At 46.5% G+C, this 24444-nt stretch overlaps 1 pseudogene; it reads right to left on the reverse strand.

Moving 5' to 3' along the window:
- Positions 1-5767: 5767 nt before the first annotated feature.
- Positions 5768-6964, reverse strand: LOC115317388 (annotated as a pseudogene).
- Positions 6965-24444: the final 17480 nt, after the last annotated feature.

Below are 24444 nucleotides of genomic sequence, written 5' to 3' on the forward strand. Positions count from 1 at the left end.
AGAACTTGAGGCAGAGAAAGCACAGAGAGCTGGAGGGGGTGAAGACAGGCAGTCGGGGTTAAGAGGGTGCTGGTGGTCGGAGACTCATACGTAACAAGGGTTAAGGAGGGGCTGCTGGACAGGGTCAAAGGGGATGGGAGGGTAACCGTATGGCTCAGTCAGGAAAGTGCATGGTAGATGCTATGGCCAAAGCGAAGGTGGAGGTGTGGAAAAACAGGGAAGGAGAGAACCTAGTGTTTGTACACGCAGGACTAAAGGATGTGTTAAAGGGACGGAGCCAGAACCTCGCCAGGCAGATAGAGTTGGGGTTACGTAAGCTGAGGGACGTCTCTGAGACTGTGCATGTGCAAATATGCACCGTCCCAGAGGTCTGGGGACAGTCCTTGCAGATAGAGAAGTGGGTGGTGGAAGCTAACCGGGTGATAAGGGGGTTGAGCCAACAATTTGAGTATGGAGTAATGAAAGTAAACAGGGCGGTGCACGAACCTCGCTCCGACCCTTTTACAATGGGCATCCACTACAGTGAAACCACTGGGAGCACGGTAGGCGATAGGATTGGATGTCACATCAAACATTTTTTGCGGAGCCCCGGAGCCCTGAGGGCGCCGGTGTAAATGAGGACGTGAATGCATATTTGGAAGACTTTGATGGACATGCAGATACAACACGGAGGATGTTAGAGGCGTTCTGCAAAGGTTAATGGGTTAATGTTAATGGGTCAATGGGTTAACGCTCAAATGAAATGTGATGGAAAAATAGCATGGGAAAGAAAGAACTCGCACTCGACCATTGACTACTGTTTAATGTCGCGTAAAATATACAACAGATTAGGAGGTATGTAGGTCTAAGGTCTGGGGAACGACCATAAGAGAATCAAAATCAGATTTGGCACAATAAAACCAGAAGTGCAAAATCAAAAACAAGAGGGTAGGAATAACGTAAATGTTAAACAGTTACAAGAGGCATCTAAGCAGATCGAGAACATTGTATCCAAGCAACCGGAAAGAGAATGGACATATGAAGACTAAGTGTTTTCAAAAGAGAGTTAGAGAAATATTGAATCAAACAAGGATGAAGAAAACTAAAACGCAAGCCCAAAAGCTGGTGGGATAAAGAGGTTAAGGCAGCAATATCGAGACGCCAAGCGGCATCTAAAGAACACAGATGGGCAAAGAAAAAGGGGGCCACACTAGCCGAAGTAGTAGCACAGTGATTAGTGCGTGCACAGTCGCGGTGAGGATTACCAGGGACTTGAAAGTGGATAATGAATGCTAAAAGGTGAGGAGAGGCGTTGAACGATCGGAACCGACGCGGCTTGAATCGGTGATGCTTCGCCTCGCCGCTGTCAACCGAAAACGCCGGATCACTTGCGGCAAACACAGCAAGCAGATGCTCTGTTCAATAAAGACATCATTCCATTTGTCGCTATACGATTCCTTCTTTGAATGTTTTCTGGCCGCGAGGTAAATGCAGCCGGCCGCGCGAAAGCAGTTGCGGACAAACTCCTTAGAATGCCCCCCTTACATCGTCGCCCCTGCTCGGAATAGGCGCGGTGCAGGTGCTTCGAGGCGCGTTTTGGAGTGCTTTAGTGCGCACGGAAGGCAGCGAACGGGCGTACGCACTTGCGAATCGTATTTTAGCAAAAAGCAGTCCAGCTCGCTAGGCCTTACTCGTATTGCTCCACTCTCGCTTGCCAGCCGCCATGTTGCTTTTGGGGGTGGTCACTGTGACTAGCCGTTGATTGCGTGCCGTTTGACTACCCATGGGGAAGTTAGTACAACTAAGGGGGGGGGGCGGAGTAGTGATATCTGTGACGGCTTCTGACTACCCCAAATATAGTACCCTACGACTACCCTTTTTATTGAGAGTGTAGCCCGCGTCAGCGCCGGAGGCTGGCTACGTGGCCATGCCTACTCGCCAAACTTTCCCAGTACATATGGCTCTGCCCGAGGTCCTCCCGAAGGAACCTGAGGTCCTCCCGAGGGAACCCGAGGTCCTCCGGAGGTCCTCCCGAGGTCCTTGGGGGGGGGGGGGGGGGGGCTTGCGGTTACGCCGACGCCGACGCCGCTCAAGTTCGAAACGGGCGCCTAAGAGCTCCGCTCTAAAAAAATGCTGCAACAGACCGACGGGGATGGGTTGGTTTTTATAAGCGATGCGCATGTTTCCGTGCGAGGTTATGAGTCGATGCTTACAGGCACGTAGCCAGAATTTTGTTTCGAGGGGGGGGGGGGGGGGGCGCCCATGACAAAATGCTGTATGAGGGGGAGGGGGGAGTAAAGGTCCCAGCGAAATGGAATTTTTTTTTTTTTTTTTTTTTTGGGGGGGGGGGGCTGGGGCCCCATGGGCCTTTCCCCTGGCTACGTGCCTCGATGCTTGTAAAACGCGATGAATTGCTCGCTGACGCTCTCTTTGGTAAGCACCGATATGCCAGGCGTATCGATTCCGGAGCGGAGTAAATGCATCACCCTGTCTGAACGGGGCCTATCGCAAAGAGCGATAGCCAGGTTAAGCGGCCGCCTGGTGTGAACCATGTGACAGTGCGGCGACACGAAGGCACCCCGAGTGGCGGGGCTTCCAGCGCGCCACCGGCGAAACGCGAAGTCCCAGACGCGCCGCGCGAGGTGCGAGCACATCTTAGTAGGACCTTCACCCTCCCACACTGGCGCATTTTCATTAGTTCTCAGAGGCCCTCCAGGTAGGGCAGCCTGTGTCGATGGCCACGCGTTCCGGCGTTTGGGTTTCATTCCATGCTGACTGTACCTTCCAGCATAATGCCTAACGGCGATGCAGGGACTTAAATAAATAAATAAAAAAAAAAATAAAATGTTTTTATTTGAATTTGTGAATGCCACAAATGAGAGAGTGACATCATCGAGATTACTACAAACAGCCGAAATGATCAGAGGCAAAAGAGAAAAATGAAAATTTCAAGGAGAAATGTCTTGATTACAGAAGGTTAAGAACCCTGCCGCTGCGCGCCGAACATCAGTGACAATTCTACTGCCTCATGCTCAACGTGTTCTGGGCATGTGTTTCTGTAAGTGACAGCTTGACGAGGTAAATATAGCTGCGAAAATTCTGACACCAGGTATATACTTCCTGGCCGCCCAACTCTTTATGTAGTTACTCCCATTAAAAGACGCGTTTGTGGGAACATGCAAGCAACACAGAAACGTTTAAAACAGCCGAAAGAGTGCTTAGGCCAGGCCGCATAGTTAAGTTCACATATCCGACAGAACTCTCAGCCAACACTGCATAGTTTACAAAAAGGAAGTGTTGGAGAATACTCACCTGCTTTGAGCACCGCTTCAATTTTAATTCCTTTCCTTCGACATCGGGAGTTCCAAGCGTTTTTTTTTTCATCATTGGAGTACCGTGGGAAGATTTTATGAGGACTATAAACTGCGTTGAGGCTTGTGGATGCAGTGCAGGACTCAGGCACTCACTCGTATACCTTTTCATGCTTGTTGATTCCTGATAAGCATTTGTTTCTCGTCTTCGGTGAATCGTAGTTGAAGCTCCTCCGGAGTGTTTGCAGCGAAGGAGACGTCGAAGCCAAATGTGGCCAGAAGCGAGGGATGCCGACGAGAGAAGCAAAATGAACAAGCGCCATTAGCCGTCGCCCAAATGAGCGACGTTGCTAGACGGAAACAGACATTTGTCTAGGAAACGCCTCAAGGACGTTTAAATAGAGCAGGACCCGGCATGACGTGACGCCCAGCGACGCCGGAAAAGGAACCCGATCCCAGACTGCCTAGCGCACCGAACCGCTCTCATCCAAACTAAATCCAACCAAGCTCCCAGCGTCTGCTCGCTGCTCGGTCGGCTTGGTCGACTGCGTTAAACGCGAAACACATGTACGACGAAACTGTCCGATTCGACGTCCGACCACGCAATACGACGGTCGGAGACGAGGGCTTTCAACGCTCTCCGATGCTACGAAAACCCTCTCCCCCCCCAATGTCAGTCCGGCAGTCCGCACGTCGAATCGAAAGATTTCGTCGCACATGTGTTTCGCGCTTTAAGCGCGAAACACATGTACGATGAAATCGTCCAATCCGACGTCCGATCAGGCAATACGACGGTCGGAGGCAAGAGTATTCAACGCTCTCCGGTGCTACGAAAACCCTCTCCCCCCAAGGTCATTCCGACAATTCGCACGTCGGATCGGAAGGTTTCGTCGTACATCTGTTTCACGCTTTAGGCTTAGTCTACGTATGCTCCGTGCATGCGGTCTGCTTTGTCTGCTCGCTGTCGCGGCTGGCTTTCGATTCGATTGGCGCAGCACAAAATGTCTCAATGCGAACCCACATTGTCTTCACGGCGGAGTGAAACCAACACCTTCTGGAAGCAGGGTTTGTACGGCTTTCTCAATGCGCGATGCCATTCTCAGCGTTCGTGCGTACGACGAGTGACACGCGATCGCTTTCTGAAGCCGCGCTATGACGACTTGTTCTAGACGACGCTCCAGGCGCGGTGTCGATAGCGACCGCTACACGTCGACTTCCTACTGGTCAGGCAAGTGTTGGGCTCAGAATCTCAGCTGTTCGACACCGATTCAGTCGACGCCGCCATTGATTTTTATTCTTGGGGCAAACAAAGTGGGTTGCCACGGAAATGCCATGGCAACGAGATTTGTTTGCCCCAAAAATCAATTTCGGCACCCATTGACGAGCTCTCCGTTGGCTGAGAAGAGTTCGTGCCCACGCCTACTTCCGTTACGGTTCGCTCCATGCATGGAGAATACGGACACCACCTCCTGCCCCTTATAACCTCATTGGAAGTCGGAAACGCCTACGTTATTAGTTTCTACACCTGCTCAACAGCATCTTTCGCGATTTTCGTGTCTTAAAGACATGCTACGTAAACAAAGGTAGAGAATGAACTTTTTTATTTTATGGTGGATTAGTTTTTAAAGGGAAAAGTGCCGCCTAATCTCCCTCCCATGCGGGGAGCACCGCGAGCGCTCGCGACTTTAACGGGACTTTACAAAGGAACTTTGCGAGCGCGTCTATGAAACGTGAAAGGCCACCTTGGGCGCTTTCAAGACGAACAGGGGGAAAGGCGGACTTGAGGAAGTCGAAGTTCGGCTTTAGATCAAGTCACATCTATGAATTCAGGGGTAAGCAACTAAGAAAATAAGCAACTAAGCAACTGAGCAAATAAGCAAATAAGTAACTAAGATACTAAGATCTTAAGATTTAAAGGTAATAAGATACTATGATACTAAGATACTAATTCACTAGGAAGCTAGGATACTAGGTTACTAGGGTACTAGGATACTAGGATACTAAGTTACTAGGGTACTAGGATACGAGGAAAATAGTGCATATTCCTTGCCATTAGATCAGGACGATTTTTACGTTTTGTTCTGACCACAATTGCTGGAGGTCTGAGCTCATAGCGTAGGTAGCTGCTCTTTTGCACGAGAACAGCTGCAGACAAAAGGGAAAACAGCGCGCAAAAAACAGGGACAAAGTGGAAGTGAACACAGGACAAGCACTGCCCTTGCGCTGTTTTCCGTTTCGCCAGTATGAACTAAATACCCCACATCGCCCCCTTAAAACTGGCGTTGCGGGACCGCACCCCTAAAAAGCTCGCTCATCAAAAAGAAAAAAAAAAAAGGGAAAAATGAACGGCCACGAATATCTATATTAGGAGAATGAAAAATATCACATTGTATCGAAGTGCCACAACACACGATTTATTGTGTTCGTGCATGGGTCTGGAATTCGACCCTATCATTACCTGTTGGTTCAGAATCGCACTAACTAACGGAGGGCTTAGCGGCTGGGAGTTCGTGCACTTCTCCCAAAAATAGGAGACGGCCGGTAGCCTTCTCGCGGATGTAGAAGAGGAAAGGTCTATCCACGACGAAGGGTGTTGGGTAACGTCTAAAAATTATTACTGTTGCGGCGGCGGCAACCGTGCCTTCATCGTTGACCTCAATGGCAGCCTTGTGCTGGACATCGGTTACCGTCAGCCCTCTGTCGCCAGAGATTCCTGACAGATCGGCGTCAGAGAAGATAGAGCGAACACCCAACTTCTTCAGAGCAGGGACGAGGCCGTACTCCGTTTTCAAGTCGAACTTGGGAAGTTGACACTTGACAGTCTCCTCTTTCAAACTTCCCTGGATTTTTTCTATGCTCTCGACAGTTATGGCGTCGCGGAGTTTGGGAAGGCCCTTTCTCTGTCTTGGAAGTATGATTACCATGCAGTGTCCGTCTCCTTCGTAAGACAATTCTATGGCTGCAAAGTCGGGTTCAGAGGTGAACGGTACCATACCGACTCTCGTCATGGTTTCTACCTTAACCTCTTCAGATCCTTTGTTGTAAAAAGGAAGGGGGGATGTATTGTTGGGTTGGAAAGGGGTTTTCCATAGCCCCTTAAACTAAATGGCATTGAGCAGCGCCATTACGGTGTCTGCGGGAATTTTGAAGCCCAAGATCTTGCCTCTGGTCTTGTTCTTCACCCACTCGTTCACTTCTGATTCCATGCCAGAATTGACTGCCCCAACGTCCACCAACCGTAACATTGCCGCAAAAATGTCAACGAGCTCTTTCCGGTAACTTTCAAGAACTTTCAGTGTTTTCTTTACAAAGACTGCATTGGCTATCATCAAACTTACATTGTCGTCGGTCTGTTGTTTTGCCAGGATATTTTTGTAAGAGTCCATTATAGATTCTCTGCTGGACAATCCCGCTGCGGTGTGGCCGAGAGCAGTGGAAAGTTCCGCTTCGGACTTGCCCCTGGCGCCGGCGTAGACCATGGCAAGTGCGACGGAGATGCTGGTCGGAGAGAAGAAGAGGTTCGATTCTGGGTCTTTGCTGCCCAGTTCCTTGAATAGCTTGAGGGCAAAGTGGTTTTGTGCGCGGGCGAGCTTCATGTCGCTTTCTTCGGCATAGCATTCGCTATCCCCCGGTAGCAGAATGAACAAGACGGGGAAAACCTTTTCGGCAAGCATAATCGAAACTGGAATTTCGTCTGTTTTTCCACGTTCCTTATTGTGTGTATTTATTTATTCGTGAACAATGGGCTTCTTCGATCGTGGAAACCTTCGGAATATTCAGCCAATGAAACAATACATATCTATGTATATTTTATAGCTTCTCGTAAGTTGTTCGTCAGTCAAGGATACGCGGAATTCGTAATAATAAGTAGGCGCAACATTTAAGCCCCAAGAATACAAATTTTATTTTCATATTATGATGGTCTGTGTTTAATTGCTGTCATTTAGCTCTCCGTAGCTTTTGTTTGGTCCTCCACTTGCTTGCCTCGCTTGTTTGATGCCGCCGTTAAACGGGATAGAATGAAACCTTTTTAAGATATACTCTGGTGTTTATTACATTTACAAGCTGAGATGTCAGAAGTTTTTGCGATTTGAAATTGAACTCCAAGAACAATAACCACAGCAAATGAATTGCTGTTTTTTTATATAAGGATGCGCGGAATCCGTAAAAATAAGTATGCGCATCCTTCAAGCCCCAAGACTAGTCATTCCATATTCGTATTATTGTGATCTGTGTTCAAATGATGCCGTTTAATGTTCCGTAGCTTTTCTTTGGTCCTCCACTTGCTTGCCTCGCTTGTTTTATGGCGCCGTTAAACGGACTAGAAGGAAACCTTTTTAAGATATACTCTGGTGTTTATTAAATTTACAAGCTGAGCGATCAAAATTTCTGCGATTTGAAATTGAGCTAAACGAGCAATAACCATGACAAATAAGTTGCTCTGTGTTTCTTTTTTATTTTTTAAAATTATTTAGGTGTCTTACCGGCCTTTACACCTATGGCGACAAAATCAAAACGTATTACTATATTGCCTATGCGGCATAGGGTTCAAAGCAGTACAAGAGGGGATGGTCTAGGCACGGAAATCAACAGCTAAACGGGAAGCAAAAAAAAAAAAAAATAATAAAAAACTGTCTGGAGCACAAAAGAAAAAAAAAAGATACATCTGATTTAAAAAAAAAACAACAAATGCTTGCGGTCTTTAACTGCTTTATCATTACACACGTAATGCGAAAATTATATGGCCCTTCAATATTAAACTGAAAACAAGCTAGGTTACTGCCGCTTCCGTGGCGTTGTTGGGAACACACGCTGCTGCCACCTGGACCAAAAGAGTTGGAGCCCACTTGGACCGGATTTTTTTTTCTTCTTAATCTCGGTTGTTCTGAAAAATTAAGCCCATTCGCGGCTGTCATCGCGTGTTCTGATTCGTTACGTTCTTGAATGTACCGCGTGCTTAAACACAGGCGATGCGCTGTTTGGGGGGCAGTCACCCTTCTTACGCCCATGTAAGATGGTACCGTATAGACCAACTCAACTCACTGACGTCACGTCTCTGCGGTGGCGCTGCTGTCGGTACTGTGCACGCGAAAACGCTTAACTCCTCTGAAATTTGGTTTCTGCGCAAGCGCAGTGCCCGCTCTGGGTGTGGGGAAAACGGGCTTGTTTGTAAACACCGTGTTAGTGTATAGACTTCCGTATACACACCGTACTCTTTATTAGCGCATTCAGACTGAAAGCGGATCCGCGTTCGCGAAGCGGTCGCGGATGCGGTTCGCGAGCGACCCCGTTCAGATACATCGAGAGGCGGTTGGCGGTTTCTCGGCGATCACGCGTGATCTTTGGAGACTTGCGTTTGGCAACCCTATTTTACAATCCAAAATTCACCTTAATTCAAGATTCAAAGCCAAACTTTTCCTTTTTTGGCACTCGGAATTTTTTTCTCCGGGATGTTCGCGCGCATTACGACTTCAGGCAGCGAAAAAAGAAGCATGGACCCGCCGAACTCGCCTGTGATTGCCTTGACTTCGCCCACAAGCAAAGCCCAGCTTGGCGCGCCTTGCTGACTCAGAACAGGATGCCCCCGACTTTTTCTTGGAAGGGGCCCCTCCCCGCATGAATAGCTGACCTTGTTTTTGGTATAGAGGGCCAGTTTTCTCCCCTCGTTGTTGTTTGCTGCTATCATTTTCGAAGTTGTGAGCGGTGGGGTGGACTGTGGTGCGGGGGAATGTGTTCGGTGCTAGCCGGTCGTGGCTTCGTTGGTGGCGGACCCTCCTCTCGTCACTTGCTCGTCGATCGAGTTTACTGTTTGTTTGACATTAAGCTCAAATAAACGCCGTATGGATTATTTCTGCATTGTCTGCTACGTACACTTTATTCCTTGAGTAGGTTCCCTTTATTTATTTTATTAGTAGTAAACGTGACAGGTCGAGCTGGCGCAGGTACCCTGCCCCCTCCGCGGCAGAGCGTTGGCTACGCAATGAAGCTCACGACGTCTCTATCGGCCTTCGTGGTAGTCATGCACGGTGTCGAAAGCTTTCAATAGTTCACGCGACTATCCTAGTGGGTAGAAAAGCTGACATTTCGGTCGATCAGGGGCGGGTTCCGACGTTCTACAGGCAGAGACTGATAAGGCAACGAGCTTGGGCTGTGGCACCCGGAATAACAAACAAACTCTTAAGCGCGAGACACATGCGCGTCAAGACTCTCCGATCCGGCGTGCGAACTGTCGGGAAGATGGCTGCTCCGAATCGCCGCACAGGACGGTTCACGACACATGGTTTCCGACGCGTCGTTGCGTCGCTCCGTTCTGCTCCGCCCAGTTTCGGGTGTCCCTCTACCAAATGGATGAAGGTGAAACGGAGTATATTCGGGTTTCGACGGGCTCGATCGGTCCCAGAAGGCAGGCTTGCTTTGGCGTTAGAAATCAGCAGCTCGCTTTGTGCGCGCGGGAAAACTCAATGGCGTCCGTTTTCTTCACAACCACGACTCGCCGCGCGTGACGCACCGCGCACCGCCACATCCGCTTCCCCGAACCACATTGCGCCTCCTCGCCCGATCGGTCCGAAAGTCACTTGACAACATGACCTTCGCCATCCGTGCTCATTGGCTGCGGCCACTGCGGCCTTCCGAAAATCGGACCGTCCGTGCGGCGATATCTGGCAAGTTGGACGCATGCGGGCGCCGGACGGAGCCCCCGTCCGACGCTCCGGTGCGACGAAAACCCTCGCCCTCTGACGTCGTTCCGGCGGTTCGCACGTCGGATCGCATGGCTCTTTCGCGCATGTGTCTCGCGCTTTACCCGAACCGAATCACCGGTGTGAAGCGCGTTAAATTTACGAGTCAATTCTTTTCGCGGCGGATTCAAGTGACAGACGTGAACACGAAGTTTCTCTGTTGATTTGTCGAAAGCTGAGACTACAGCGCTAGGACTACAGCGCCTTGGACGCCTCACCAGCGACAGGTGCCATCTTGTTTCGAACGTCACTGACGTCACGTCAGCGTCGCGTTGTGATTGGTTGCCGCTTTGCGGTTCGTGAAAGCGGTTGGGAGAAATCGGTCTCGAAGCGGTTGGCAAAAACGCGCTCCAACCGCTCGATCCTGGCTGCTTTGCGGTTGAGAACGCGCGGATCCGCTTCGCGAACGCGGATCCGCTTCCAGTGTGAACGCGCCATATGGCCGGTGCACACGGCGGACCGAATCGCGATTTTCGTCCGCGGACCGTGTACCACGTGACCGGCACGTCACCGATTCCTGCGATGCGCCTTTTTCACTCGCGGATTTTTGGCGGGAGATTGACTTGAAAAGCGTTTTGTCTCGCAACGATACTGGGTTTTCTTGTGTTTTTTTTTTTCTGGATGATAACAACAAAATTTGCGTATCGTTGTGTTTTGTGAGTCCGCTTGTTAGTTTTGTGGTGCGATTCTTGGTTCCATGCGTGAAAGAAACGGCAGAAACTTTGTCCGGCTGACGCGACGCAGGTTTCCGGTATTCCTCCTGGTCCGTGTCAAGAAGCTCCCGTCGAAACTCGTCTAGCACGCCGCGATAATTCTTGCACGTCCAATCATAATTTCACCGAGCAAGACCTTTGTTGTGGTTGTGGTGTACTTGAGTGTTGTGTACGAGCGCGGAGTGCGTGAAGGCATCTCCAAACGCCCCTCCGCGAGCCCAGAACCTCGTCGCTTCTAGCCAAACCCTTCTCGAGTAGTATCATGCCTGTGTCACTATCATGCTTTGGGTTAGTAAAGCTAGTGGTGCTTCGCGCGAAGCCTATCGCGGTGTTTTGTCTCAACCTGTATGTTGCTACCGCGATTCTTTATCGCGGTAGCAAACGTCGATTTCTCTCTTGGACAAGGGTGCCACGGTGGGATGTTGGAGCTTCAGAGGCACTGAGGGGTGACGAACATGTTCGGTTCGTCCTCGCTGGCGTCTGCTCGTCGTCTCCCTCGTGTGGATGCACTTGGGAGACGGACGAACCGCGGACATGTCGTCACGGGATCAATCCGTCCGCGTATTAGTCAGTCGTCGGAATCGGCCATTAAAGGGGGCGATGGTAGGATTTCTGTACTTTCAGTAAATTGTGCATAGAAGTATTCCGTGACATTCATTACCATTGAGCCACAAGTTTCACCTGGGTGACCAGCTCCAGGACTTACTTGTATGCTGCTACTAAACTCTACTTTTGTGCTTTCTTGTACTGCTCCAAGGGTGCACCATTGCTGCGCTCAGACTTGCAACCAAAGGATGCTATTTCCACTTATGGAAACAGCATCATTCATTTCCCATCGAGTTAGAATGCTCCGAACTTCGAGATTTTAATGCGCTTGTTAAAGGTGCGATAAAGTCTTTCCTGAGATCGTATGGTCCTGGTGATAACTTATACTACGGGATCTTATCATTCCAGAAATCGACAATTTATGCTCGCGCGACATCTATTTCCCTACTAAAAAGGGGATTATAGTGACCAGAGATTGCCCTTCGTGACCAACACAAAGGGCAAGCTTTAACCAGTTAGAGGTTACCCCTTTGTGTTGGTGGTGGGTGGTATTGGGCTGTATAAGAAGGCGGGCTAAATAAACCTGGTAGCTGAGTTTGAGACGTCGTCCTTGTTGGGGAGCGAATGACGCTGCACGCGCTGCGGTTCACGCGGCTGACCGAAGTTGTTTTTGTTTTCTTCTTTTACTCTAAACCGCCGATCTATCAAGATCGGCCGCGCCGAAAAATAAGGCAAAACGACGACGACGACGAATAAACGCTCAGTCTTGTGACAACCAGCTAGGCGGACATGACTCCTTCATTTTGTCTTCCGAATTTACTTCAGTCCTGTGCTTTCCTTCGACATGTTCGCTTCTACCTCAGTCTCAGGTTTATTCAACATGGCTAACATTCACCAGCTCGCCTGCACCCTTACTATATTACCTCTGTCATAATTTTTTGCACCTTACAGTAAGCACTTCTTTGTAGTTAATAAAATATCTGGTAATTGTTTAAAATAATTTATATTATGCTTCTTTTTTGTTTCTTATATCCACTATCAACCCAACCAGGTCTACAGACGATAAAAACATCTAAAAAAATTTTCATAAAAGAAATATATTTCGGAATAAGTGTTTTAGCAATCTTTGCTATGTATTCAAGTATTTTTGTTTATTTCGAAATACATATTAGGCTATCTGTCTTCAGCTTTCCACGATCTTTGGGTGCTTACGAGCCACGCTTGGAGCACATGCGAGCGTTTGTACACGCTTGCTCACATAGCATACAAAAAATAAAATGAACAAAACTGCCACCTTCAGAGTCTTATCAGGCTTTTCGCTAGGAGCCTGCTGAAGTCTAGTTACACGTGCAACACGTTCTTGCGCCTCCAGCCTTATAACTGTTTGAAAGCAAAAATATATTTTGCTATCAAACAGTTTTATCTTATTTTGATGATCTACTTCTAATTACTTATACAAAAAAGATGAGCACGTGCTGTTCCTGCACCTTATGTTTTTAAGAAAATCGTGTTTTTTGGCCTATGTAAATAAATTACGCATCGTGGCGACCTGAAACTTTGTGAGAATGAGACGCCAGCAGTCGGAATAGAGCTCGAAAGATTGAGAGCGTAATGTCAACTAGATCAAGATATAGAAAAGAAAGCATAAATTTCTCTATGTGCGACGTCCACCTCAGCATATCAATGTAAGGAGAACTTATGTTGTGGACATCCTTGGTATTTATTTTAGTATAAAAACTTGTGAGCAAGAACTAAAACAATAGTATTTTCCTTCATGCCAAGTGCATTTTACTTATATAAATGTCACATGCGTTCACAACGTTAGTTCTTGTTTTGACGATATTGGACTTAGGTGGACGGCGGCTGACCCACTGCCCAAAGGCGAAACAACTGACATTACGGAACGTGGCAATCTGAAACTTTGGGTGAAAATCAGAAATGCTGCAAGCGCAAGTTTGTGCCTTTGGCTCGCGGTCCCGCTGCACGAGTACTCTTGCACCTGAAGTGCAAGTGAACACAAGGAGCTCACGCTTATGTCCGTAATTGTGCAGGAATTTCACAGCTTTCAACAAAAGTCAAACCTTCGAAAGGGTTTATTCAGCATGCCGGAAGCACTGTTCGTAGTTTGAGCGTTACATGCTACTCCTGTTTATATTTTTAACTCCCGTACCCTCAAGGAACCTTTCCCCCGGACGTCCGCTTCCGCTACCAAATAAGATGACATGGCCAAGGAGAAGCACAATGATTCCTTCCTGTGGAAGAGTGAAAAGGGACACAAGTGGTTGTTGTTTATTATGCCCTAGTTCCCTAGAGCGACAAAGGGAAACAATCGACACCGATAAACCTCAAGCAAGTGAAGCATACAATGCCCGCCTCCGCCCGTTTCGGTATGGGTGATCATCGTACCGGCGTGCGGTCGTCTATTACTACTGCGTGGTGCACGTTAAAGACCCCTGGCTAGCGGTTGTACTGCACTGGATAAATTGCTAATCTACATCTGAGAGACAAGTTACCATTATTATTACTGAAGCGCAAAGGACGATACACAAGAAGGGGAAGGACACAGGACAAGTAACAGCACAAGTCAGCAAAAGACACGTCAGGTCCAAGTCAGTAAAGGACAAGTCACAGCAAAAGTCAGCAAAGGACGAGGCAGACTAATTTCAGGCTGTATAAAGCAAAATTTGTCAAATTTGCCCATTAAGCGACGGGCGGGTGAATCCCCCTTAAAAGAAGCCAGAAGAGCAGTCGCCCTCGGCAGTAGTCACTAACAGGAAAAGAGGAGCTCCAGTTGTCCCTCCTACGGTGCAAGCTTCCTACCCTTGACATTGCTTCGACCTCTCGTGAGCTTGCATGCTCGCTCAAAGTATGACGAAAGTCAACGTGCACAGGCTGGGCATCCGGGAAAGATGCCCCGTCATTCTCATGTTGCCACTGGCTGTAGGTATAGCTCCGTTTCACTTTGGGCGCCAGCGTAGCAGAGGCTACAAGGGTGAGCTCCAGGCTTTCAGCATCCCTCACCAAGCATGCGCGCTCGTGTCATGCGACATCGGCTTGGCCTGGAACTATAGCTGAAGCGTTCGTCAGAGGCGTCTGGCAAAAAGTGTAGGTTTACCCTGTGAAAGTCTTCCCTGCAAAAATGTGCAGGCTTGAACTTGTGCCTGCATAACTGACGCGGTAATTTCAATCGAAGCAAGTTGGTGATTGACTCTGTCGACTATTAGCTGCAGTCGCCTTTCTGTGGGGTGATTCCATGCCAAAGGAGACGCGGAAAAGTTTTCCAATCTGGGTTATGTACGAAAAAAATTAATTTAGATAAGTAGCCTCCAAACTACAAAAACATTTTTTTTATGAAAAAAATTAGTTTTTTTTTTGTTGATATCATTCTCTACATTTCCGAAATTTGCATAAAACCTTTGCAGTTAAATACAGTTTAAAAAACGGCGTCTTACCACACAAATTTATTTGGGCATCTAATTACTTAATAATATGCGCTATCGTACATTTATATACAGATACTGAAAGACGCTATTTTGAGTCCAAATGAGAACCCCCGAAAAAAGAATTTATGAATTTTTATTTATCAACGTGGATTGTGTGTTAGCATCATACTCTTTTACTTAGTTCTCTTAAGGGGGGACACTACCCAAAGAAATGAATGTCTGAAGCACTTGTCTGATTTAAATGCCATTCAGAGGGCCAGGGTGTCGAACCGGAACCGAACCGAACCAAAAACCGGAACCGAACCGGTATTTTTTCCGGAACTGAACCCGAACCCGAACCGTTATATTGTTATCGCAATGAACCCGAACCGGAACTGAACCGAAAAAAAGAAACGGTTACCGGCTCATGTCAAAACGGTTCGGCCACGCGCTGTCGACAATGAATGTGCTATCAATGCCGTTTGTTTTTGAAGTGCCGTCAACTGACACACACCTCGCTTACATATTTTTCTTCTCCGCTCAGTCTTAGGAATATAAACGCTGCATCCATGAATCTTGACAAACGCTGCATACATGAATCTTGACATAGAAACCAGTATTGCGCTGGTCTCGGCTTGCACGGAAAAAAGAAAAATGAAAGTCTGTGCAAAAAAAAAAAAAAAAAATCGCGTCACGGGATTTTATTTTCCTACAATCTCGTAAATCCTAAATGCTGCTGTGTGCTAATTTCATAACACGTTTCTAGAACGCGCGAGTTCTTGAAGCTTGCTTCCATCGGAATGAGAAAAGAAGAGGCTGTGGAGTTTGATAATAATGCACCCGGTTTCGTATAGGCACTTAGAAGCTAACATATTTGTGAGACAGCGAAGTCTTCTATTTTAATATTTATCCTATTACGTCCTTCTGGCGTCGCGTTCGGTGAAGTGTTTTTCATATTCCGTATCTTGTTTAATAAAAACTTCGTTAAGGGTCTAATTTGAGTTACCGAAGGCTAGTTCAAATAAAGAAAGCTGTATTTTCTCCCCACTGTTCCTTCAATTGCTTACAAGCCGAGGTGGCGGGATAGTTAGCGAGTTCTACTTGTAAGTGGGTTTGTAAGGAGGTCGTGGATTTTACAGCTACTGCGTCGGACCCAATTAGATGAAGTCCGAATGCGTAAACGTCGGTGAGGTAACCTTTGAGTGCACATAAAGAAACTATTCCTGGTAGAAATCCCTGAGCTTTGCACTACGATGTATCCCGTTTCGTATGTGCTGATTTCAGATGTTTTATTTGTAATTTATTTTCATGTTGCAATTTGTCATTTATAATTTCCGAACCGGTTCGCGAACCGGTTCGCGGATCGAATTAATCGAACCGGAACTGAACCGGAACAAAATTAATTTACCTCAACCTGAACCGTGACCGAACCCGTCCTTTTTCGGTTCGACACACTGCAGAGGGCTTGTTTCTGTTGATATTGAGAGCATTTCTGCCAAATTTAGTTATCCTGGGTGAAGTACAAAAAACAAGAATGGTAGCTGTTCAAAGTTGAAAGTGGGCTTGTCTGCGTTGAAAAACTATCGTTCTGACATTACTTATGAATGTGTCGTTTTCATGTGTTATATTGCTTTAGAACAGTTCAGAGCAGATATCTATGGGACTATGGTTCTATATTATAACATCTTTCATAACAAAAACGCCACATAAAGACAAATACTGTTTTTTAAAATTTCCATCCGTTGTCCAAACTTTTAGTTCTTGGGCATGAGAGATGACAAAAATAGAAAATACAAGCTCATAGCTATCTTTATTTAAAAATTTCGCCCCAGAAAAACTCGATTAAATTAATCCAAGTTGCATAATTACAAAACGATAGTTTATCCAAGGTAAAATTTATCCTAAAAAGTTGAATGGCGAAAAATGCGTTCAAAAGTGCTCCAACCTCTACCTTTTCATTGGCATCAAAGGACCGAAAATGATTTATATAAAGTTAACTATGCAGTGTAAACTTATGAACCTGGTCAATATTCTCTAGATGTTGGTGGATGTAAATATGACATTTGTCAGAATCAACGTTTTTTTGTAGATATACTTTTTTTCCGGTAGTGTCCCCCTTAAAGCGGCGATGCAACAATTTTATCCTCGAAAGTGTTTGCAGTTTTAAATGTTTACAGTATTCATCTTACCAAAGGAACGGAAAAAAAACACCTCACTCTTTTGAAATATCGCAATTCCGTTGCGTAACTGCAAAGAAAAGAGCAGGAATGTATCGCGATTTGCAACAGCGCTGTGGCCGCCATGGAACTAAGTCGTGACGTGTAATTGATATAATATTAATAATAATCAATAATAGTAATAATAATAAGAATAATCTTATATGTGGTGCCCAGTAACAGCCGAAGCCTAAGCGCTGGTGCACTCGTTAGTAGTAAAACAAGAATACAAATAAACAAAGAATAAGTATGGTAAGAAATGAAAAAATAGAGCTAAATACTCAATAGTGACTGCGTATATTGTCACGGGTGGGGACCAGAATTAATGATAAATAAAGAGGAAGAAATAAACGTTTAATGCGGCGCACTTGTGCCGAAAACAAAAAAGGGAATAGACGATAATAACAGAGCGTCGCGAGCGTCGAAGTCGGCGAGACAGCAGAGTCGAACGCTGGGGCGAAACTGGCTCCGGCATGCCACGCGGAGCCCCTTTTGTACACGCGTGAGCTTCTGGGAACATTCGGCCTAGAACGTTCGGTTCGTAGAACATTCGTAACTGGATCGGACGAGAAGGTTCTCGAACTTACGGGAACGCCACATAGAAAGAATAAATAAAAGAAGATTCCGCTCCCAGGAATCAAACCCAGATCCTTCGCGCGGCAGTCAAGCTCGCTAGCCACTCGGTCACGCACGCGCTCGTTCGGCAATGCGCGTTGCAATATACATCAACCACATATACGGCGGAAGCACTTTTCAAATCGACACAAATAGGTGATAAAAATGTCTATATCAGATGACTCCAGATGGTTTAAATAGTTCTGAATACGACCCGATGGTGACATAAAGTTTGTAGGGTCAACGTGGAAAATGCACTGATTTCGAACATTTCTTTCAGTTATATAATAGCGCAACGATGAGACTAATGAGCTAATGTCGAAGTAACTGTATACATTTAAGCAAACATACACATTACTTTTATAATGTAATAGGTTGGTGAGATGTGCCATTATCGACTCGATCTAATGCCATACTTGATCAATATTGTCGTTTCAACAGGAGTAAATACGTTCAAAACCTCATGTCATCGACAAAGTTGTCCTATATGCAATTTTAGTGGCGCCATCTGCCCGAGGTGAAAGAAACTATTCCTTCCTTGAGCCTCACCTTGTTTTGCTACTACGTCAGTCGAACTTCCTTACCAAAAAAACCAAGGTCTTCGCTGTCCCCTCTCCCCTTCCCCACATCGCTCAGACCAACCTTCAAGGTCGCCATGTGAATCACAAGCAGAAGCCTTGGGCGCTGCAGGCTCTGAAACAAAACGCAACCGGTCCTTTCCCATCCCCATAGCGCGTCACTGCGCACGTGACTCGGAAGACGGTGTACGAGCTGGGGCCTTGTCAAGCTGCACGTGTTGCAGCTTTTTGCCCCAGCTACCCTCTTTCCTGGTGAAAGAAAAATAAAACGATTGATTGATTGATTGACTTGAGGGTGGTGTGGAGGCTCCCGAAACGTCCACCGCTTGACTTTTTTGGTATGAATAACTAACACGCGTGGGCAAAGTTGGTTTTCAGTTCTTTAATCCAGACAGGGAACAACTACTCCAATTATTGACCAAAGTCCAAACATTCACTGTAAAAAATCGACGTAAATTTTACGTGTCTTTCCCTCGTCAAAAAAGGCGGGCACGCTCATCATTTCAAAATACGAGGCTGCCCTCATTATTTATTTGGGGCGAGAGCCGAGCCTTCCAGAAAAGCCGATATCCCAGGAGTGCAAGCATGCGCAGATGGCGAGGAGTTGAATGCCCCGCCGCGCAGCCAGCGCAGCGGCCGCAGCTCTCTCTCGACCCTCCTCTCTCGCAGAATGGCGGTGTTGGTGCGTTGTTGCGGTTGTTGCAACACCTCGTTGTTGCCGCCCGCTCTTTCCCATCTCTTGTTTTGCTCCGTGTCGTGCGCCCACCGCGCGGCCGCAAACAGAGGTTGCAACAGCTATCGCTCTCGGGCGTTCGTCGAACTCGCCTCGGTGGCTGTTGGCATCGTGGTCAGTGTAGTGTTCTGTGATGCATCAGGGCCTCATCAGCTCTCATCGACGACTAAATCGCCCACTTCAAGGTATGCAATGTGACTTTATCCTTGCAATGTCTTGCTTACATATTGAAATTGAATATTTCTCCATGTTCGCGGTTCGAGTGCTTTCGGTTGAAGACGGAAACCCCATGCACGCGTGGTAGCGCTCGAGCGTGTTCGAAATCCGCGGTCTGAGAACACGGGCGTCCACCGAAACATCGCGCTTTTGGTGTTTCTTTTTCGGCACGTTATGTTTCTGTTATAATATGCACGTGTTTATTTATCCGTGCTGCAGCGACGGCGCCTTTACCCAGAGCCCTGCGCCTTATCTTTGAGGAGAACTCGTGAGTGCGAGCTTTTATGGAAGCTTAGTTTCTGTGTTTGTTTTTGCAACAACATTCTTGCCGCCAGACAACATAAGCGAGCGGCTAACATCTCTGTGACGATGCAATGTCATTGAACGACGTTTTAGCGGCTTCGAAAACGGAAGTTTCGAGTGTACTCGATTCACGAATCTTCAAGACGTTCACAAAAATATTGGCCGCCCTCGTAATTTGACGGGAAATTTCTCAAGCAGTTGGGAGGGTTAATTATTTTAAGCATTCACTCTGCAGCTCGCTGCTGGCTCTGACTTTATATTTAACAGTGTGCTTATTTTTTATATCGTAATTTCCGGGCTATAGTCTGCGGTCTATACATGTTTAAAAGTTGAAATTTTAGGCTGTGCGGACCATCTACGCGGGCGGACTATACACGAATTTAGTTTTTCAAGATCGTTCATTATGAGGAGATGTGACGGATTTTGTGAGTCAGAGTATGTTAACGATGATTGGTGTATATTACGTGCCTTTTTGTGAGCTAAGAAAGCAGACATTTGTTAAGGTGTGCCGTCTATAAGAAGATTTTCGTGTCGACTAAGCACCAGGTGTGGACTATGCACGGCACGCGGACTATGCACCCGGTTCGGACTATCTAAGCAAGAACTTTTACTTTGGACCCCAAATTTGCCCATGCGGACTATACACCGGGTACGAACTATAGCCCGGAAAATATGGTACATATATTTTAGGTTTTTGCATGTCCTATATTCCGTTCACGCCTAAGCTGACAGTACAGTGCAAACTTCTTCGCCAACTATAATTAACGCCTCTTATCGCTTGACCTCACTCTCCCCGCGTGAGTATGCGGAGAGGCGGTGATCACGTTGTGCAGAATCGACAGTTGACTGGTCATAGGAACATGCAGCTTCCACCGCACTGTCAGTTTAGGGGTGAAAATTTCGCGAAATCGTAATAATCAGCTCAGCATACCCAACGGCTGATCGGCTTCGCAATTTATATTTTATTTACTTTTCTGCGCTTTCTTGTTTCATTTCTCATTGATGAGTACTGTTCATTCATTTGCATACCTGAGTCTTTAGACAGCTGAAATGACGTCGAAAACTTCTTGTGATATAATTTTTTTTTTTTGTAATCTTGAACGGACTGTAAGGGAAAACGAAGGTGATAGATATGTGGATGCCGTCCTCACTGTATAATTGTAGGGCTCGGCGGACATTAGACAGGTGGATAAACGTCAAAATATGTTTACTAATTAACACAAAAGTGCAAATTCACTGTTTAATTACATAGCTTTTTTGTTTTCTTTTCTTATTTCACTGTAGATTACACTTGCGCAGCTTCAGACACCCCGGCCGTGACACTTCCCCTTTGGACTCGGTTTAATGAATGTGTGTTTAGAATAGTTGCGTTATTTGTATTTAGTATAGTTACGTTTATTTTAGTTCATAATTGCTTCCTCTTTTTTACAGTTGCTATTTTTAAACCTAACGTTGCATTTGCATATGTTTGTGTGTATGTGCATGTGTGTGTCTGCATCTGTGTCACATGACACCCGTGACATCCTAATGACGTCTGCATATAGTTGTTTCGGGTTTACTACAGTTGATCGAATGCCATTTCATCGAAACACGTTTTAGAGAACGGGCTCGTTTTATCGAAGCACGGTTTAGAGAAAGAAGAGACTCAGTTTAGAGAAACGCCGTTTATCGAAAAGGGAACAATATTTAAAAACGGCTTTCCTACTTCGCGCGTGCATCACTGGTGCACGTGTTAACCCAAGCCCCCTGCTGCGCTCCCGCCGCTTCGCGGCGGCAGTCTACGGCGGCTCATTACAAAATTGTTAACTCGCCTGATTTACCCGTACACGCCGCTTCGCGGCTGCCGAATTCGCTAAAAGGAAGCTCATCGCCATTTTCTCTAAAATGGGTTTTCTACAAAGGGATTCGATAAACTGGGGTCGGTAAAACGGCGTTCGCTAAAACGAGCTTCTCTAAACCGCATGACTCCGGTTGTTTCACTTTGCACTGGGGCTCAAAGTATAGCTATGTTGAACTGTTAATTTTAGGGTGGCATGCCTCATGTTGGCTTTGATGTGCCCGTCATGCTAAGTGATGTGCAATAGATACAATAAATGTATAATATTATTATTATGAATATTATTATTATTATTAAGTGGTTTAATGGGCCTCTTCGCAATTGCAGTTTTAAAGAGAGTAATCTAACCCCAATATTCTAACCGGCGATCTCCGAAAAACATGGATTACCTCAAAACTTGCTGCTTTTGCACAAAATTGTTTCATTTAGGTTGGACTTTAACAATGTCTCCGTTTAAAATTGCAATTGCAGCATAGCCTATTATACCAATGCTTAAGAAGGTAATTAATATATTTTGGTTAGTAAATATAATTTTATGTTTATTCACTTATCTAACGCTCGCCGAGTCACACAGTTATACAGTGAAGATGGCACCCACGTAATATTGGCTACCATAGTAATAAGCAATAACTTGCTCCACTAACACCCTCATCCCCTTTTCCTACTCTACTTCGATAAATATGTTGCTGTGGGATTGCTGGCTACTGCAGTGTGTGACCCAATTGTTATATTTTTGTTATAGGTACTTTGGGCCAGATAAACCTCAAAAGAGGTACCAGGTGTGCACCATGCCATACCGCACAGAGCGGCATTTATCCGAAAGTACTCAGGCTCATCAAGGAAGGGAAATGAACCCATAGGTACTATCCAAAGGTTGCCAGCCGCTCTCTTCAAGCCGCATAGAGAGCTCTATGAGTTCAGCAAGCGTTTCTAGTGGTCTTTGGGATATTTCATTCTGGAGGCTTATGTAATATTGGTCTTGTCTTTTTAACTTTGTGGGTATAAGACAAGCTGTGTTAAATTGATTGCAGGCTCCAGTTGCACCAAGCAGGTGCACTCACTCTCAGGTTGCAAGCCGCTCTCTTCAAGTCGCATGGGGTGCTTTACGAGGTGAGCAAGCATTTCTAGCAATCCTTGGGACATGTCGTGCTGTAGGCTTGTGTATTACTGGCCTTGTCTTTGTTACATTGTGGTATACGGCAAGCTGTATTAAATATATTACAGGTCCCAGCTGCACCAGGCAGGTTTACTCACCAACAAAAAGTGCAAGTCGCTCTCTTCAAGCCACATGGAGTGCTCTCTGAGGTGAGCAGTGATTTCTGGTGGTCCTTGGTACGTGCCCTTCTGGGGGTTTATGAAATACTGACCTTGTCTTTGTTATTTTCTGGTATATGTCAAGCTGCATTAACTTTCTCGCAGCTCCCAGCTACACCAAGCGGTTGACCCACCGTCAGACCGCAAGCCGCACAAAGTGTTCTTTGAGGTGAGCAATCATTTCTGGCGGTCTTTGGTGCATGCCATGCTGGCGGTTTATGTAATACTGGCCTTGTCTTTGTTACTTTCCGGTATATGGCAAGCTGCATTAACTTTCTTGCAGGTCCCAGCTGCACCAAACCGGTAGATCCACCGTCAAAGACCGCAAGCCGCTCTCTTCAAGCCGCACAGAGTGTTCTGAGGTGAGCAGTCATTTCTGGCGGTCCTTGGTTCATATTATGCTGGGGGTTTATGTAAAACTGTCCTTCTCCAGTTTGATCTAGCTTTATCTAAGGAAAAAGTGGACATCTATAGTGGGATGGCGCACGTCTGCATGCACATTCATTCAATATATCTATATATATTGTGACGATGAAGAAGACGACGCTGCGGCAGTGGTGTGCGCTACTATCGCGCACTAGGCCCACGCGCTAGGCCCTGCCGCCATTAAATGATTCGGCTTCCTTATGTGAGCATCCTTGTCTTCTCCTGCCGGCCCCGCATCTCCGTAACATTTGGTGGAGGTGCGGGGTACCGATCATCCCGTTCACCCCCATCAACCTTGACGCCGTCTGTGGAAGCGCTCCGCCGCATCTGACTGATCTCCAGCCCACAGCCCTGCAACACAGCCCCCGCCTCGATGATGCCATGAAGACAGGACGACATGAACTGACAGACGAAAGCGAGGAACCATTAAGAGTGTTACGTGATGACCTGAGGCCGCGACTGCGAGACGATGACTGTGCACCGACTGAGAGCTACGAGAATTGACGATACCCTGCCCCGTCCCCAGCCCAATCTTGTGAAGGCATGACGGATGTTCCCCAGCCCGGACAGTGTCGTCGAGGGGCTGTGACTGGTGCTTCGGTCGGTAATGCTGCTAGAGCGTCTTCCGGTCATGAAACTGCGACAGGTTCTCATATTTCGCGGCAGGCAGCAGTGCTTCGTTCATCTGTCTTCATCAGTTTCTGTTTTGTTTGCGTGCATATTTTTCTTGCGTGTTCTTCATTCATCGGCCGGGTCGTCCTCTTCCAAGGAGGGGGTAATGTGACGATGAAGAAGACGACGCTGCGGCAGTGGTGTGCGCTACTATCGCGCACTAGGCCCACGCGCTAGGCCCTGCCGCCATTAAATGATTCGGCTTCCTTATGTGAGCATCCTTGTCTTCTCCTGCCGGCCCCGCATCTCCGTAACAATATATATATATACATATATATATATATATATATATATATATATATATATATATATATATATTATATACAAAGCTGTCTATTTTGACTCGAACGAAATTTAAAAAAAGGCTGGCACGAGTGTTACTTATATGATTCCTTCACTGTGTGTTTGTGGGGCTTGGAGGACATTAGATAAGGGGATAACCGTCACAGTATGTTAATCAAAACTAATGAACAAAAATGTTTTAATAATGTTTTTAATTAATTGTTTAATGGGATATGTTTCAATTCTAGTTTCAAAGGCAGTGAATATTAAAGACTAACACAATTTGTGTGCAGCAACAAGGTTCAAGATATGGTATGCTAAAATTTGCCTTTTCTATCACCCGATTCGAAAATTGCGCACTAGGGGAAGACCTCAGGATGTTGTGCGGACGTGGTTGCTTCGGACGCACCTTCACTATCTTGGAAGTATAACGCGGATGCATCTACCAAGGACACACTGTCGAGATAGAGACGACGTGCCCAGTATGACTATGTCACTCTTCTACCCACCATTAACGGCACGAAATATTAAGCTCCTGAGCGCG

The sequence above is a fragment of the Ixodes scapularis genome, unplaced genomic scaffold, assembly GCF_016920785.2.
Source record: "Ixodes scapularis isolate PalLabHiFi unplaced genomic scaffold, ASM1692078v2 PGA_scaffold13__105_contigs__length_92229423, whole genome shotgun sequence".
Taxonomy (NCBI): Eukaryota; Metazoa; Arthropoda; class Arachnida; order Ixodida; family Ixodidae; genus Ixodes; species Ixodes scapularis.